Genomic DNA, 16161 nt, shown 5'->3' with positions numbered 1-16161 from the left:
GCATCATGTACAGGAGGTGTGTGGCAACATATAAAGGAGGCTGTGTGGCATCATATACAGGGAGGTGTGTGGCATCATATACAGGAGGTATGTGGCAACATATACAGGTGTGTGTCATCATATACAGGGAGGTGTGTGGCATCATATACAGGGAGGCTGTATATAGTGTCTAGGTGAACATGTGGCCTTCCATTGGGTGTTTTCAGGGGGCTGGGACAAAAAAATGACCAATGAAATTCCTCCGTTTTTTTTTAACGCCCATGAAAAACTGATGCAAAACGGATGTCAAACGCCCATTAAAAACGGACAGACGGACTGGAAATGGATGAAAATTTAGAGACACACTGATGCAAAATGGCCATGAAAAATTGACAGTTGATCAGTTTTTAATGGACATTATTTTTCACAGCCTAACTTGGTATGGAACATTGGTCATGTCATAATGGCCGTAACTACAGTTGTAGCGGCCATAGCAGCTATTATAGGGCTGGAGAATAAACGTGCCCACAGGTGCAGGGATTTTTGTTTAAAACAAAGTAGGGTTTTTCTGCTATCTGATACTCTTATGTGGGCTCTCCTCTGTGCAGAAGACCTTCATCCCTTAATTGGTGCTCAAGCAAAAGTAGTTATGTTTTAGTTAGAAAATAGTACTTAGTAGTAGTTATGCAGCTTTTTGCATTACTACAGTTCACTGTCAACAATGTGGTGGGGGCCAAACTTTTACTTTCTAATTATACATGTTTTGAAATCCTTTCTGAAGTATCAACTGTATATTCACTGTTAGCTTGTTGAGAGCTAATTACATAGTAGGATAGCTGCAGAGCTTACAGTAATTAAAAAAACTTGTCCTGAAATATGAAAATATGTATTTTCTTTCTATTCTTTTAAAAATAGTGCCACACTTGTCCATGGGTTGTGTCTGGAAATGCAGCTCAGATCCATCAAATTGATTGGGGCTGGGCTCCAATACTACATACAACATATGGACAGGTGTGGTGCTGTATTAGGAAGAAAGCAGCCATGCTTTTCGAATCCTGAACGATCCCTTTAATATCGTTGTTCATCAAAAGTAGCAGAGTAAAGAAGCCTCTCATATTTTATATTATAACAATAACCGGATTGATCAATTACCATTTGATGTATTTTCCAGGTTTATAATTTTAGAACTATTCATTTTCAGCCTTCCTGAATTTTATCTGGACAAGCTTAAGAACTGTTACTTTAAGTATTTCTGTAAATCAATATCCTCAATAATAAAATAATATAATTGCCAATGCTTAAATTGAACACAGAACTACTTTTGTCTAAAGCACATTTAAAAGCTATTTTTCATGCAAATGATGAAAATGGATGTAAAAGTCGAAGTCACAATCCAAAGGTCACACGTACAGGTCTTACAAAAAGATAGTTACATTTTTATGAAATACAACACTTTAATTCAGCTAGATGGCCTTTTTAATAGTTTCACTCTAATTGCCAGCTTTTGGGGCTGTAGTTTTAGGAAGCACAAAATTGAAACCATTAGCTTTAATAGGCAATACCTCTTCTAGACCTTCACTATGGACTCTGATAAAACCATTAACTGTTATTTAAGTAGTACAATAAAATTGCTTCATTGCCATGCTTCAAATATTTTTCTTTTCTTTTTCTTACTAGATCGAAGTACTGTAGAGTTACAGCTGACATTTGGAAATTAGAAAGAAAAGCAGCGCTATTGCGGTGAGAAATGTATCATAATTGTTGAAAATTGTACTTAAGATTACAATTTTGCTAAAGACAACATTTTTGTACCTGGAATCTTTAGAATTTTCAGGTCACTAACTAACTAAAGTTTTCACCCAATGTATCAAAGATGAAACTTTGTTTTAATTAAAAGGGGTGTTTCAATTATTAGTATTAATATTATACTTCTAAATCTTCTTGCAGCTTAATCTCACATCTATTTGGCTGGTCGGTGGGGTGGGCTGTATGTAAATGTAAATAGCATTCAGAGTAAAAGACCAGGATGTGATTTTTCCATTGTGTTCAATAATATTATCACAAGCCGTCAATATTAACCCCTTTAGGATGCAGCCTGTTTTGGCCTTGTGGCACAGCCGATTTATTCAAATCTGACATGTGACACTTTATATAACTCCAGAATGCTTTTACCTATCCAAGCGATTCTGAGATTTTTCTCTTGTGACATATTGTACTTTATGATAGTGGAAAAATTTGGTCTATAAATTCAATATTTATTCGTGAAAAACACCAAAATGTAGAGACAATTTGCAAAAAATGTGAATTTTTTTAAATTTAAATGTATCTGCTTGTAAAACAGATAGTAAAACCACACAAAATAGTCACTAGTTACCATTTCCCATATGTCTACTTTATATTTGCATCGTTTTTTGAACATCCTTTTATTTTTACAGGGACCAGTTTAGTTCTGAAGTGGTTTTGAGGGCCTTATATATTAGAATCCCCGAATAAATCACCCCATTTTAAAAACTTCACCCCTCAAAGTGTTCAAAACAGCATTCAGAAATGTTCTTAACCCTTCAGGCGTTTCACAGGAAATAAAGCAAAGTAGAGGAGAAATTTACAAATTGTTCTTTTTTTTTGCCGAAATTCATTTGTAATAAAAAAAATAGTGTAACACAGAAGGTTTTACCAGAGAAACACAACTCAATATTTATTGCCCAGATTCTACAGTTTTTTTGGAATATCCCACATGTGGCCCTAGTGTCCTAATGGACCGAAACACCGGCCTCAGAAGCAAAGGAGCACCTAGTGGATTTTGGTGGAGGCTTATTTTTAGATTATATTTTAGGTACCAGGTCAGGCTTGAAGAGGTCTTGTGGTGCCAAAACAGTGGAAACTCCCCAAAAGTGACCCCATTTTGGAAACTAGACCCCTCAAGGAATTTATCTAGGTGTATAGTTAGCACTTTGACCCCACAGGTATTTTTCTATATTTATTGGAGTTAGTCTGTGAAAATGAAAATCTACTTTTTTTCTGAAAAAACAAAGAAATTTGTAATATTTACAAGGAATAAAGAAGAAAATGCACCCCAACATTTGTAAAGCATCTTCTCCAGATTACGGAAATACCCCATATGTGGTAATAAACTGCTGTTTGGACCCACGGCCGTGCTCAGAAGGGAAGGAGCGCCATTTGGATTTTGGAGCGCAGATTTTACTGAATTGGTTTTTAGTGCCATGTCGCGATTGCAACGCCCTGGAGAAAACAAAACAGTGGAAACACCCCAAAAGTGACCCCATTTGGGAAACTACACCCCTCAAGGAATTTCTAGGGGTATAGTAAGCATTTATACCACTCAGGTTTTTTGTAGAATTTAGTAGAATTAGGCCGTGAAAATGAATATAAACATTTTTGTCCACTAAAATGTTGATTTTTTTTCATTTTCACAAGGAATAAAGGAGAAAAAGTCACCCTAAATTTGTAACGCAATCTCTCCCGAGTATGACAATACCCCACATGTGGTAATAATTTATTTTTGTAATAGAAATTAATTAACCTTTGCAGGACGGATACTTTTTTGCTTTTCCATTTTAGTTTTTCCCACTCCCCGCATTCCAAACGCCAAAACTTTTTTTATTTTTCCATGAATTTAGCGTTGTGAGGGTTTATTTTTGGCAGGACAAGCTGTAGTTTTTATTGGTCACATTTTTTGGTACATGCAACTTTTTGTTCACTTTTTATTACATTTTATTTAGAGCTTTGGTGACCAAAAACAGTGATTTGGGCGTTTTAAATTCTTTATTTCTTAAGGAGTTCATAATGCGCTATAAATGAAAATTTTACTTTATTCTGTGGGTCGGTACGATTACGGCGATACCATATGTATGTCTTTTTTTATGTTTTGCAGCGTTTGCACAATAAAATCACTTCTTTATAAAATAATTTATTTTCTGTCATCATATTCTGAGAGCCGTAACTTTTTTATTTTTCAGTCAAAAAGCGGTGTAAGGACTTGTTTTTTTGCGGGAATTGGTTGTAGTTTTTATTGGTAATATTTTAGGGTACATGCAACTTTTTGATCACTGTTTATTCTATATTTTGGGAGGGGTGGTGACCAAAAAATAGTGATTCTGACATAGTTTTTCGTTTGTTTTTTTGCGGCGTTCACTGTGCGGTAAAAATAACATTATAGTTTTATAGATTGGGTCGTTACGAACACAGTGATACCAAATATGTGTACTGTTTTTTTAAGGTTTCAATTTTTGCCCTATAATAAGAGACTTATAGGGGGAAAAAAACTTTTATTTTTACACTTTTGTAAAACATTTTTATTAACTTTTTTTTTACTTTTTTCTTTACTTTTTACACTTTCTTTTTTTACCTGCAGCTCTGATCGCTGCTAGAATACATTACACTACCTAGTCACTCTGACAGTTAGTCTACGAGGACCAGCCAGAGGCTGATCCTCATAGGCTTGCATACATGGCAGACCCGGAGGCCGTTGTCTGGACCCCGGGTGCCATCACAAGCATCAGCAGCCCCCACAATTGCATGGGGGCTGCTGATGTGCTACAAACCCCCTACATGCGTAGATCGATATCGAGCCCCGCATGTAATGGGTTAATTGCCGAAATCAGCGGCAATGAGCCGCTGATCGGCAACAGTGGAGTGTCAGCTGTCAGGGACAGCTGACCTCCCGGTTCCCGATGCACACTGTCACCGACACTGTCACAGACACTGTCACCGACAGTGTGTATCGCGAACGGCAGTGACGTCCTGTCACTCTGACAGGAAGTCTATCAGGAGGCTGGTCCTGATAGGCTTCCATACATGGCAGACACGGAGGCCATTACTTGGCCTCCGATTGCCATGCTAGCCATCTGCATGCAAACCTCACGATTTCATTGTGAGGTCTGCCGATGTGCTAGAAACCCCTGAATGTGGTGATTGCAATCGATCACCGCAATTAAGGGGTTAATTGCCAAAATCAGCGGAAATAAGCCACTGATCGGCATACAGTGGAGTGTCAGCTGTCAGGGACAGCTGGCCTCCCGGTTCCCGGTGCACACTGTCGCCGACACTGGCCACATGGATGTACAGTTGCGTCGTAGTGCGCCTAGGGATTAAAGGGGTTCTCATATGAAGACAACCCCTTTACAAATTAAAGCCATCTATGGTTCTAGCTTCTGAAACCCCCTGAGATAAACTGTGTAACAAGGGGAACCTACATTACGGCCAGTTATATATTTCCTCTGTAGCAGATTTTGCTGGGAAAAGTTAGTATTAAATCCTGGCCATTCATATTAATAGCCATCCCTATAATACCTGGATGGACTGCATCTGTCCCTCTTTGTTAGGGCATTTAGTGCCCATGCACACAACCATAGATTTTGTCCGTAATTATGTACCCATTAATTTCTATGACTGACAGACACCTTCCCGTATATTTAGCCGTAGAAAGGCTCTGTAAAAGATTTGACATGTCCTTTTTTTTGCTTTTTTATGGACCATGCTCCCATTCTTTATACTAGAACACAGCCCGCAAATGGAGGTGGCTGTCTGCAGCCATCAGCAGATGGCCATGCCTGTAATCACTGACCGTGATTATGGGCACGGTCATGTGCAGGTGCCTTAGACAGGAGACAAATGACAGATTTTATTTTTAAAAAAATTGGGAAACTGGAATTTACCCTTTTTGGGTACTGTGCATCCATTTACATCAGTTAAAGCTATATGTATAACATAAATGTTGGCCTTATGTTGTTTACTTACTAGATCCAATTGTATTTATATCGAATTGCTTATTATATTGGTAGCAGATAAGATTAAATAGAAAACTCAGCTCTTGTCCTGCGTTTTACAAACTTGTACCGTGCTACCTCTCATTTAGAGCTCAGTAGCTGAGACAGAATAAATGTTCTCTAGTCAACCATATCAAGCCTACATAAGTACACCACACAAAAGATTTAAAAATAAGTCTGTTAAAAATTATTTGTGATTTGAAAGAATAATGCAGTTGCAATGTTGGAAATTATCATTTTGTCGAATGTGAATTATTTAGATTCCTACAATATCAAGTATAGTTATGACAAGTAAAAAGCAGCAAAACTTGGTGGCTAAGCACATATGCAAGTGACCACGTGAGTTTAAATGCTAGGAAAACTTTGACATCATTTATAACCATGTGTAAAATTACCTTACATGTTTCCATAAACATCCTAATCCATTATCAAAATGATTTTGCGATCAGATGGCCAAAGTTGAAAGTGACGTAAAATTCGTAACAATTAAACACAACCAAAAATTCATGTTGTAGATTTTTTTTCCTAGCAGAAATTTATGAAAACTAAAGATTGGTCAAAAATTCCATGAATCATTTTCATACCAAAAGACCAAAAATGGTGATAATAGCTGTTTGAAAGTAATTTGCAGTGTCTCTAGCAAATAAAAATACCTTTCTTATCTTTTTTTGCTTCCCTGTTTCCCCCTTATTTCTGCTGCTAATCTGTGCTCTGTGCAGAATCAATCTTGTTCCTCCTCTGGTTGCTAACAATATAGTCCCTTCTTACTTTCCCTGCATATAGGTAAAGTGGGATCCACAGTAGTGAGACATCCACATTATGCGCTCTTTTAGAAACCAATGAAAATATAATAAAATTAAACGATAAAGTCTGAGTAGGCATGTGCAGTGTTGATATCTACTCACAGGATGCAGAGATTTACAATCCTAACAAGAAGCAGACTCCTTAGCTACACTGCCATGCTTTTGCAGAGACTCTGCTCCTTCCCTGACAAACAGGAAAGAAATATATTTCTCTTGGCTTCTCTGCAGTGAACATAGATCCCCGGTCCTCTCTCAAATGCTAAGAAAGTCCTGCTACATTATTTCTTATCAGCGTCTAGACAAACTAATACAGACCATTGGAAGGATTAAGGTTCCCCTCCTTTGGGAGCCTTCATTTTAAGGCTTGATTACATCCAAATAATGGAGGGATTTACGGTAATATTTTACAATAGGTCTGATCTTTTTTCACTACTTGGACCAGGTGGTTAATGTTCCAGGATTCATCTGCCTTCCACTCCTTGTTGCAGGCACTGTCTCCATAAATATTGCTACTATGACACTCCTACACACTATCATTTCTACCTTTCTATTTACTCCCCCTTCCTTCTCTTCTCTCTGTGTCTTGTCGTTTTTATCTTACAACATTATTTAGCAATGTCTCACATTTTCTTTTGTTTATTTTATGAGACGTTACCCTGGCATGCTGTACCAGATTGCAATATTGCATTTAATATATCACTGTATATGCTGATGATACAAGTGATTTGATGTGTATTGCGTATTTTGTGATACTATCTTCACATACTATATTCCCCCTCATAAAAATAAATCTAATATAAATCTTATACCTGCTACATTTTATTCTAATCTAAAATTTAGTCCTAATACGCATGAATGTATTCAGGATCTGTATCACAAGGATCCTGAATATCATATCCTATTTAAACGCACACTGTACCTGGGTGAGAAAAAAATATGACATGCTCTATCTCATGTCACATCATGGAGGTGCTCTCTCTCTTAGAAGCATTGCTTCTAGGGTAGAATATGGTGCCCCAGGGAAGCAGCCTACAGTAACACTCAGAATCTCATTGGCACTGCGTGTGATTCTGTTCAGTACGGCTGTACAACATAGTTTTCAGCTCAAGTGCCTACTGTTACTGTTACTACTAATTCTACTAATAATGAAATGCGTTAAAATATTGTGCACACATTATCTTTGGTGTAGATATCTGGAAACAAATGAGGCTGTTGTGCCTTACATGGCTTTGGAGCAATATTAAAATAAAACAATATAAAGTCCAATCTAAAGCAAAATATTTCTAAGAACAAATATATTGATTAAACATCTTATGTTGTTAGCATTGTGTATTGTTTTCTGTCGTGCAAGTTAGAATTTTTGCTTACCTACTTAAAAAAGGGCTTGCAAAGTGAAGGATAAGGCAGGATAAAATATGCACAGCCATGCTTTTGAAACCTATAATGTAATTAAACTGCAGCAAATCAACATAATGTTCATAAGTCTACAAGAAATAAAACAGCTTGGTAACTGGAACAGATAAATTACATGAGCAGATGAGGAAGAAACATTTCTACACTATAAACACCAGTCCAAAATGTTCCTAAGCACTTACACTGCCCTCAACGCATATGTCTGCCTCTCAAATTCATGCTGAACGATTTTCCTGTAAAACAAGAACCAAGTTTCACAGAGTGATAAACTAAAGCAAAGTTAGAATTAAATAAGGTTACTTTTAATAAGATATATTATTCCTAATAATGCATAACACCAGTGCTATATATGTAACAAAGGCAAACCCTAACATTATTATGGAGTCCATGGAAGGAAGGGGGCATGTCCTACTACTGGCTGAATTACAGGTCCCAGACTCAGTGACTAGAGATGGTAATTCAAAATTGTATCCGGGGTTGGCTCCAGGTGTACGTGGGCCTTTTGGCAACAGAGTCACAGTAGAACATGCAGGACATGTTTACCCATATATCTATGGGCCCTTCAAGCCCATTGGACTGACTACTGCCCATGGTTTCCTAGTGCTGATGGTAATTCTGTTTGGATCCCACTCTTGCCTCTGTTTTTGTAGTATTGCAGGGATTATAGCCTTCATAGCCTTTCTCAAAGAAACCCGCAAGCTGCACAAATCAACACCGTAAGGGGGTGAGCATTCTCATTTTGCTACCGGACGCCCAACAGTTTCTATTCCCCTGACACTATATGATGGGAAATATAGCTGATTGTGGTTGTATAAACAAAATACTAATATAAACATTACTTTTTCTTCTCTAAACTTTACAATACTTCTTGAAACCAAAACCTCTAATCTAATAGTTGTGTAAACTATCAGAAAATTTCTTGAACCATTGGCTCCCTGGTTCCTGGAATTGTCCAACTCTGTATAGTAGAAGTTAGCTTAAAGGGGTTGTCCCAATTGCACAACCTTCGTCCATATACCCTATTAGGACCTATGTACATCATAGAGCGGGGTCCTTAATCCTTGACATGCAGTAGCTCCTGCACTGGAAGATTGAGTTATCCATGTATTTTATAAAGGGGAAATAAGTAACCGGTCACTGTTTCTTGTGTGATAGACCCGTGGTAATAAGCTGATTGCTGTTTTTTTTTGTGATGGGACAGGCCCTTTAAAGCTTTACTCCAGAACAAGAGCTGTGTACATGTAATTAGTATTGCATACCTGTAAATAAGGTCTTTGTATCATTCCTCATAGCTCAGGTAGCCGGCTGGATGACCACAAGCACAGTACATGTAATACATATGGCACAGCTCCAATATGATCACAATAAGTCCTGTCTACTGCAAGGTTCAGGTCCCTCTATACAGCCAAAAGGAAGTTGTACAGTAAATAACACTGTCTCAATATAATAAGCACACCCAAAAAGGAATGGTAGTGAATAAGCAAGACTAGGTTAGGTCGATTTTTTCTAATTGTATTTTTCAAACTGTAATTATTTGCCCAATGTAATGTTGGGCAAAGTGGACACGATTAGGCTAACTTACTGGATTGGTCATTTAAAATGTTTATATGCACAACCTGTAAGGGGTATTGTTGGTTATGTTTCCATTACATTTTCAATACTACTTAACCCCTAGGCGCACGAGGACGCAACTGTACGTCCATGCGGCCAGTGTCTTAAGGCACAGGGACGTACAGTTACTGCGAAGTTCCCGTTGCACACTGTCGGTGACAGTGTGCACCGGGAACCGGGAGGCCAGCTGTCCCTGACAGCTGACACTCCACTGTATGCCGATCAGCGGCTTATTTCCGCTGATATCGGCAATTAACCCCTTGATTGCGGTGATTGATTGCAATCACCGCATTCAGGGGTTTCTAGCTCATCGGCAGACCTCACGATGAAATGGCTAGCATGGCGATCGGAGTCCAAGTAATGGCCTCCGTGTCTGCCATGTACGAAAGCCTATCAGGATCAGCCTCCTGATAGACTTCCTGTCAGAGTGACAGGACGTCACTGCCGATCGCGATGCACACTGTCGATGACAGTGTCTGTGACACTGTCGGCGACAGTGTGCATCGGGATTCGGGAGGTCAGCTGTTCCTGACAGCTGACACTCCACTAGTTGCCGATCAGCGGCTCATTGCCGCTGATTTCGGCAATTAACCCGTTACATGCGGGGCTCGATTGCGATCTCCGCATGTACAGGGTTTGTAGCACATCAGCAGCTCCCATGCAATTGTGGGGGCTGCTGATGCTTGTGATGGCCCCCGGGTCTACCATGTATGTCAGCCTATGAGGATCAGCCTCTGCTAGTCCTCGTAGACTAAGGCTGGGTTCACACGTGGTGGAATTTCACTTGAATTCCGCTGCGGACACTCCGCAGCGTTAATCCGCAGCGGAGCCGTTTCTCCATTGACTTCCACTTAAATTTAGAAGTGTTAGTTTAGACGATGCGTAAAATTCCGCTGCGGAGCATAGGCTGCGGAGCGGAATTTGGTGTCCGCAGCATGCTCTGTCTGTTGCGGAGCAGTGGCGGACTGGTTGCGGACTCATGGCGGAATTTCTCCATTGACTTCAATGGAGATTCTAAATTCCGCAATGAAGTCCGCAGCTGTCATGCACATGTTATGTGTGCTGCGGATGCGTCTTGCTTTTTTGACATGACATTTCTTCATTCTGGCTGGACCTATGTATTTCTAGGTCTACAGCCAGACTGAGGAAGTCAATGGGGCTCCCGGAATTACGGGAGCGTTGCTAGGAGACGTCAGTAAATAGTCACTGTCCAGGGTGCTGAAAGAGTTAAGCTATCGGCAGTAACTGTTTCTGCACCCTGGACAGTGACTACCGATCCGAATATACAGCAACCTGTAAAAAAATAGAAGTTCATACTTACCGAGAACTCCCTGCTTCTGTCTCCATTCTAGCTTCCCAGGATGACGTTTCAGTCTAAGTGACGGCTGCAGCCAATCACAGGCTGCAGCGGTCACATGGACTGCCGCGTCATCCAGGGAGGTAGGGCTGGATGCCGAAAGAGGGACGCGTCACCAAGACAACGGCCGGTAAGTATGAAATTCGTTTACTTTCACTAGGGAAAGTGCTGTCCCTTCTCTCTATCCTGCACTGATAGAGAGAAGGGAAGCACTTTTTCCGCAGTCCGCAGCAGCTAGTCCGCATCAATTTACTGCACATTTTGGGCAGATCCGCAGCCGTAATCCGCAACCCGGATTAGGTGCGGCATTGATGCGGACAGTTGCGGAGGAAATCCTCCACATGGGGGCATGCCCTTACTGTCAGAGTGACTGTGACGTCACACTGACAGTTGGAATACGTTACACTACCTAGGTAGTGTAATGTATTCTAGCAGCGATCAGAGCTGCAGGTAAAAAAAGAAAGTGTAAAAAGTAAAGAAAAAATTAAAAAAAAAGTTAATAAAAATATTTTACAAAAGTGTAAAGATAAAATATTTTTTTTTCCTATAATAAGTCTCTTATTATAAGAAAAAAATGAAACTGTTAAAAAACAGTACACATATTTGGTATCACCGCATTCGTAACGACCCAATCTATAACACTATAATGTTATTTTTACCGCACGGTGAACGCCGCAAAATAAACAAACTAAAAACAATGCCAGAATCACTATTTTTTGGTCACCACTCACCATCCCTCCCAAAATATAGAATAAAAAAGTGATCAAAAAGTCGCATGTACCCGAAAATAGTACCAATAAAAACTACAACCCGTCCCGCAAAAAACAAGCTTTTTTGACTGAAAAATAAAAAAGTTACGGCTCTCAGAATATGGTGACACAAAAAAGAAATTATTTTATAAAGAAGTGATTTTATTGTGCAAACGCTGCAAATCATAAAAAAAACTATATTCATATGGTATTGCCGTAATCGTACCGACCCGCAGAATAAAGTACAATTGTCATTTATAGCGCATTATGAACGCCGTAAGAAATAAAGAATTTAAAACGCCAAAACCACTGTTTTTGGCCACCAAAGCTCTAAATAAAAGTAATAAAAAGTGATCAAAAATTTGCATCTAACAAAAAATTGTACCAATAAAACTACAGCTTGTCCTGCCAAAAATAAGCCCTCAGACCGCTCAATTCATGGAAAAATAAAAAAGTTATGGCGTTTGGAAGGCGGGAAGTGAAAAACTAAAATGGAAAAGCAAAAAAGGATCAGTCCTGCAAAGGTTAATTAAGTTCTATAAAAAAACAAAAATTATTACCACATGTGGGGTATTGTCGTACTCGGGAGAGATTGCGCTACAAATTTAAGGTGACTTTTTCTTAGTGGCCAAAAATGTTTATATTCATTTTCACGGCCTATATCTACTAAATTCTGCAGAAGACTTCTGTGGTATAAATGCTTACTAAACCCCTAGAAAAATTCCTTGAGGGGTCTAGTTTCCAAAATGGGGTCACTTTTGGGGGGTTTCCACTATTTTGTTCCCTCCAGGGGATGGTAATCGCGACATGGCACTGAAAATCAATCCAGCAAAATCTGTGCTCCAAAATCCAAATGGCGCTCCCTCCCTTCTGAGCGCTGCCGTGGGTCCAAACAGAAGTTTATTACCACATATGGGGTATTTCCATAATCGGGAGAAGATGCTTTACAAATCTTGGGGTGAATTTTCTTCTTTATGCCTTGTAAATATTAAAAATGTCTATGTTATTTCAGAAAAAAGTAGATTTTCATTTTCACAGACTAACTCCAATAAATATAGCAAAATACCTGTGGGGTCAAAGTGCTAACTATACCCCTAGCTAAATTCCTTGAGGGGTCTAGTTTCCAAAATGGGGTCACTTTTGGGGAGTTTTCACTGTTTTGGCCCCACAAGACCTCTTCAAACTCGACATGGTGCCTTAAATATATTCTAAAAATAAGCAGGCCCCAAAATCCTCTAGGTACTCCTTTGCTTCTGAGGCCGGTGTTTCGGTCCATTACCGCACTAGGGCCACATGTGGGATATTCCTAAAAACTGCAGGACCTGGGCAATAAATATTGAGTTGTATTTCTCTGGTAAAACCTTCTGTGTTACACAATTTTTTTTTATTACAAATGAATTTCGGCAAAAAAAGGAGAAATTTGTAAATTTCCCCTCTACTTTGCTTTATTTCCTGTGAAACGCCTAAAGGGTTAAAATACTTTCTGAATGCTGTTTGAATACTTTGAGGTGTGCAGTTTTTAAAATGGGGTAATTTATTGGGGTATTCTAATATATAAGGCCTTCAAAACCAGTTCAGAACTGAACTGGTCCCTGTAAAAATAGCCTTTTGAATTTTTTTTGAAAATGTGAGAAATTGCTGCTAAAGTTCTAAGCCTTGTAACTTCCTAGAAAAATAAAAGGATGCTCAAAAAACGATGCAAATATAAAGTACACATATGGGAAATGGTAACTAGTGACTATTTTATGTGATATTACTATCGGTTTTACAAGCAGATACATTTAAATTTAGAAAAATGCTAATTTTTGCAAATGTTCTCTACATTTTGGTGTTTTTCACAAATAAATATTGAATTTATCGACCAAATTTTTCCACTATCATAAAGTACAATCTCAGAATCGCTTGGATAGGTAAAAGCATTCCGGAGTTATTACCACATAAAGTGACACATGTCAGATTTGAATAAATCGGCTGTGCCACAAGGCCAAAACAGGCTGCGTCCTAAAGGGGTTAAAAAACACAACTACATTTTGAGAAATTATTATGGAGCATTGTTTTTTTTTAGTTAATGTTTATGGTGACATTTGATGAATCACTAGACACTGTTTTAGGGCTCATATACATGAGCGTGTTATACGTCCGTGCGACGCGCGTGATTTTCACGCGTGTTGCAGGAACCTATATTAGTCTATGGGGCCGTGCAGACAGTTGCGTGATTTTTGCGCAGCGTGAGTCTGGTGCAAAAAACTCACGACATGTCCTATATTTGTGCGTTGTTCGCGCATCACGCACCCATTGAAGTCAATGGGTGCGTGAAAATCACGCATGCCACACGGAAACACTTTCGTGGGACGAGCGTGATTAGCGCAACAGCTGTCAAACTATGAATGTAAACAGAAAAGCACCACGTGCTTTTCTGTTTACAAACATCCAAACGGAGTGTCATAATAATGGCAGCCGCGCATCATACGGAGCATAAAAACGCTGCGTTTTTTGCTTGCGCAAAACGCGCACGCTCCTGTAAACCCGGCCTTACAATATGTGCCAATTTCAATGAATTTATTGCAAAAAAAAAACAAACTATTTTTTTCAATCACATATTTTTATTTTCAGATAGTATACAAAATATACATTAACTGTAGACAATAATTTATTTTAATGCCCAAACAATGCAGCATGATGAAATTATTATGATGATTGTATATGTTTGAACAAAAATGTTTTTATAAGCTGTAAATGGTTACTTTAACAATAAAGGGGACGGGGTCCTGGTGGTCAGACACCAACCGATTAAACATCCTAACGATTACGCCATAGGTATTTTTGTCCCGGAGAACTCCTTTAACATGGATAAAAAGATTACCATGAGAGGCCAGGTAGTCCTATGCTGATAATCTAAAACAACGCTGTTAACATTGAAAAGAGTCTCTCTGAAGTTACCAAGGAATGGCTGACAGTAGAAATAGATTTCAGAAGGCATTAAAAATCTTCATTGAGAAACACATTTCTGCTATTTATGTAGAATGTGGGGATCTGTCTCCTTGCCAGTAGGGGATCAAGAAGACATTTTTCCACTCTGGTGATTTGGTTTATGTCGGGTGTTTTTTGATTATACACAATTTAATAACGCCCTGTTAATAATGTACATTAGAGACGGCTGTATATGGTGATATATATATATATATATATATATATATATATATATATATATATATGTGCACATATTGGAATGAGAAATAATACCTGATGAATAGATTAGTTACGTATTTGTAGCTGAGACGAGAATCCTTATTACTATGGAAAGTAACTAAAAAGTATTTTTACTTTGGGTCTCCTTCTTTGAGCTTCTGCAGATAACCTACTATATAGCACAGAGAGTAATTGACACGGCAGTCAGCTGTCCGGCGTTGCCATGCACCCTAATGTGAGCTGCACAATTAGTCCGCTCCTGGGCATGCGCAGGAGAGTGGAGGACGCCAGCGCATGTGCAGTGGAAGATCCATCGACGTGTGATACAGACTGAGACACCTGAGTCCGTTATGTTCCTGTTTAAATGCACATTTTATTATGTCTCTTGTATAAGAATTGTCCTATGGTAGAATAAATGGATAAAATGCGCACCTTGCAGATGATTAATAAGGGGATGGATTTCATTACCATTGGTGGACACACTGTTTTGTACAACTATTTATAGATTGGTTTGTTCACATTGAATTATGCTTGAAAAAGACCCCTGTGTGTATTGAAACGTTGCAGCTTTTTTTTGTCATGCTGGAATAAATGCCCTTTTAAAATATTTCTACACCTAGGTGGATGCTGTCGTCGTCTTCTTCCAAAAAGTCTGTTGTCTTTGGTCCTGAAGGGATTCCAGGACATTGCGACTTTGCATCCCTATGTTAACCCTTTGAGAGGGAAGATCTTGTGAAAGGAATGTGCTGTGGACACAATTGTTTTTTTTTCTGGTATTTTTTTGATTGTCTCTAAATCATCTGGGGCTTTGTAAATATAAAATATTTAACTTTATTAACCTGTCCTTTTGTTAACCAACCAACCATGTAATTAAATACTATGTAACACATTTTTTAACATGTTTATTTCAATTACGATGACAGTGATTATGGTCAATCAAAAACCGTTTTACACATAAGTAATGCTAGATGCAACCAAAAATCATAGTTCATAACTCCACCTATCCTATTTAAGGATCGAAATGTATTCAAAATTAGAATAGAACATATTCAGCTTGGTTGCATTTATACTAAAATTATACTGCATGCTTTAATATAATACTTTTTTTTTTTAGAAAATGGCAAGTTTACAAACCAATCAGCTCATTTGGCAGAAGTCAACAGGCTGATGAAAACAATGCTGCTGGCAAAATCTACTGTGACTTTTGACAAGAATGGGTCATATAGAGGAGATGCAGCAGTTTCCAAAAGTTTGGTCTGATGAATTGAGATATT

The 16161-nt window shown here is 38.6% G+C and overlaps 1 long non-coding RNA gene across 2 annotated transcripts; it reads left to right on the top strand.

Annotated features, from left to right (window-relative positions):
* Nucleotides 1–471: 471 nt before the first annotated feature.
* Nucleotides 472–15241, top strand: LOC142658760 (uncharacterized). 2 transcript variants are annotated; one of them, XR_012850172.1, is made up of 3 exons: nucleotides 472–510; nucleotides 1657–1719; nucleotides 15052–15241. It is a non-coding gene; the product is annotated as an uncharacterized LOC142658760 (long non-coding RNA). The 2 variants fall into 2 exon arrangements; XR_012850173.1 differs by lacking the exon at nucleotides 472–510 and adding an exon at nucleotides 535–622.
* Nucleotides 15242–16161: the final 920 nt, after the last annotated feature.

This window comes from Rhinoderma darwinii, chromosome 8, assembly GCF_050947455.1.
Source record: "Rhinoderma darwinii isolate aRhiDar2 chromosome 8, aRhiDar2.hap1, whole genome shotgun sequence".
NCBI classification, from domain to species: domain Eukaryota; kingdom Metazoa; phylum Chordata; class Amphibia; order Anura; family Rhinodermatidae; genus Rhinoderma; species Rhinoderma darwinii.
This window is presented reverse-complemented; position numbering and strand designations above follow the sequence as displayed.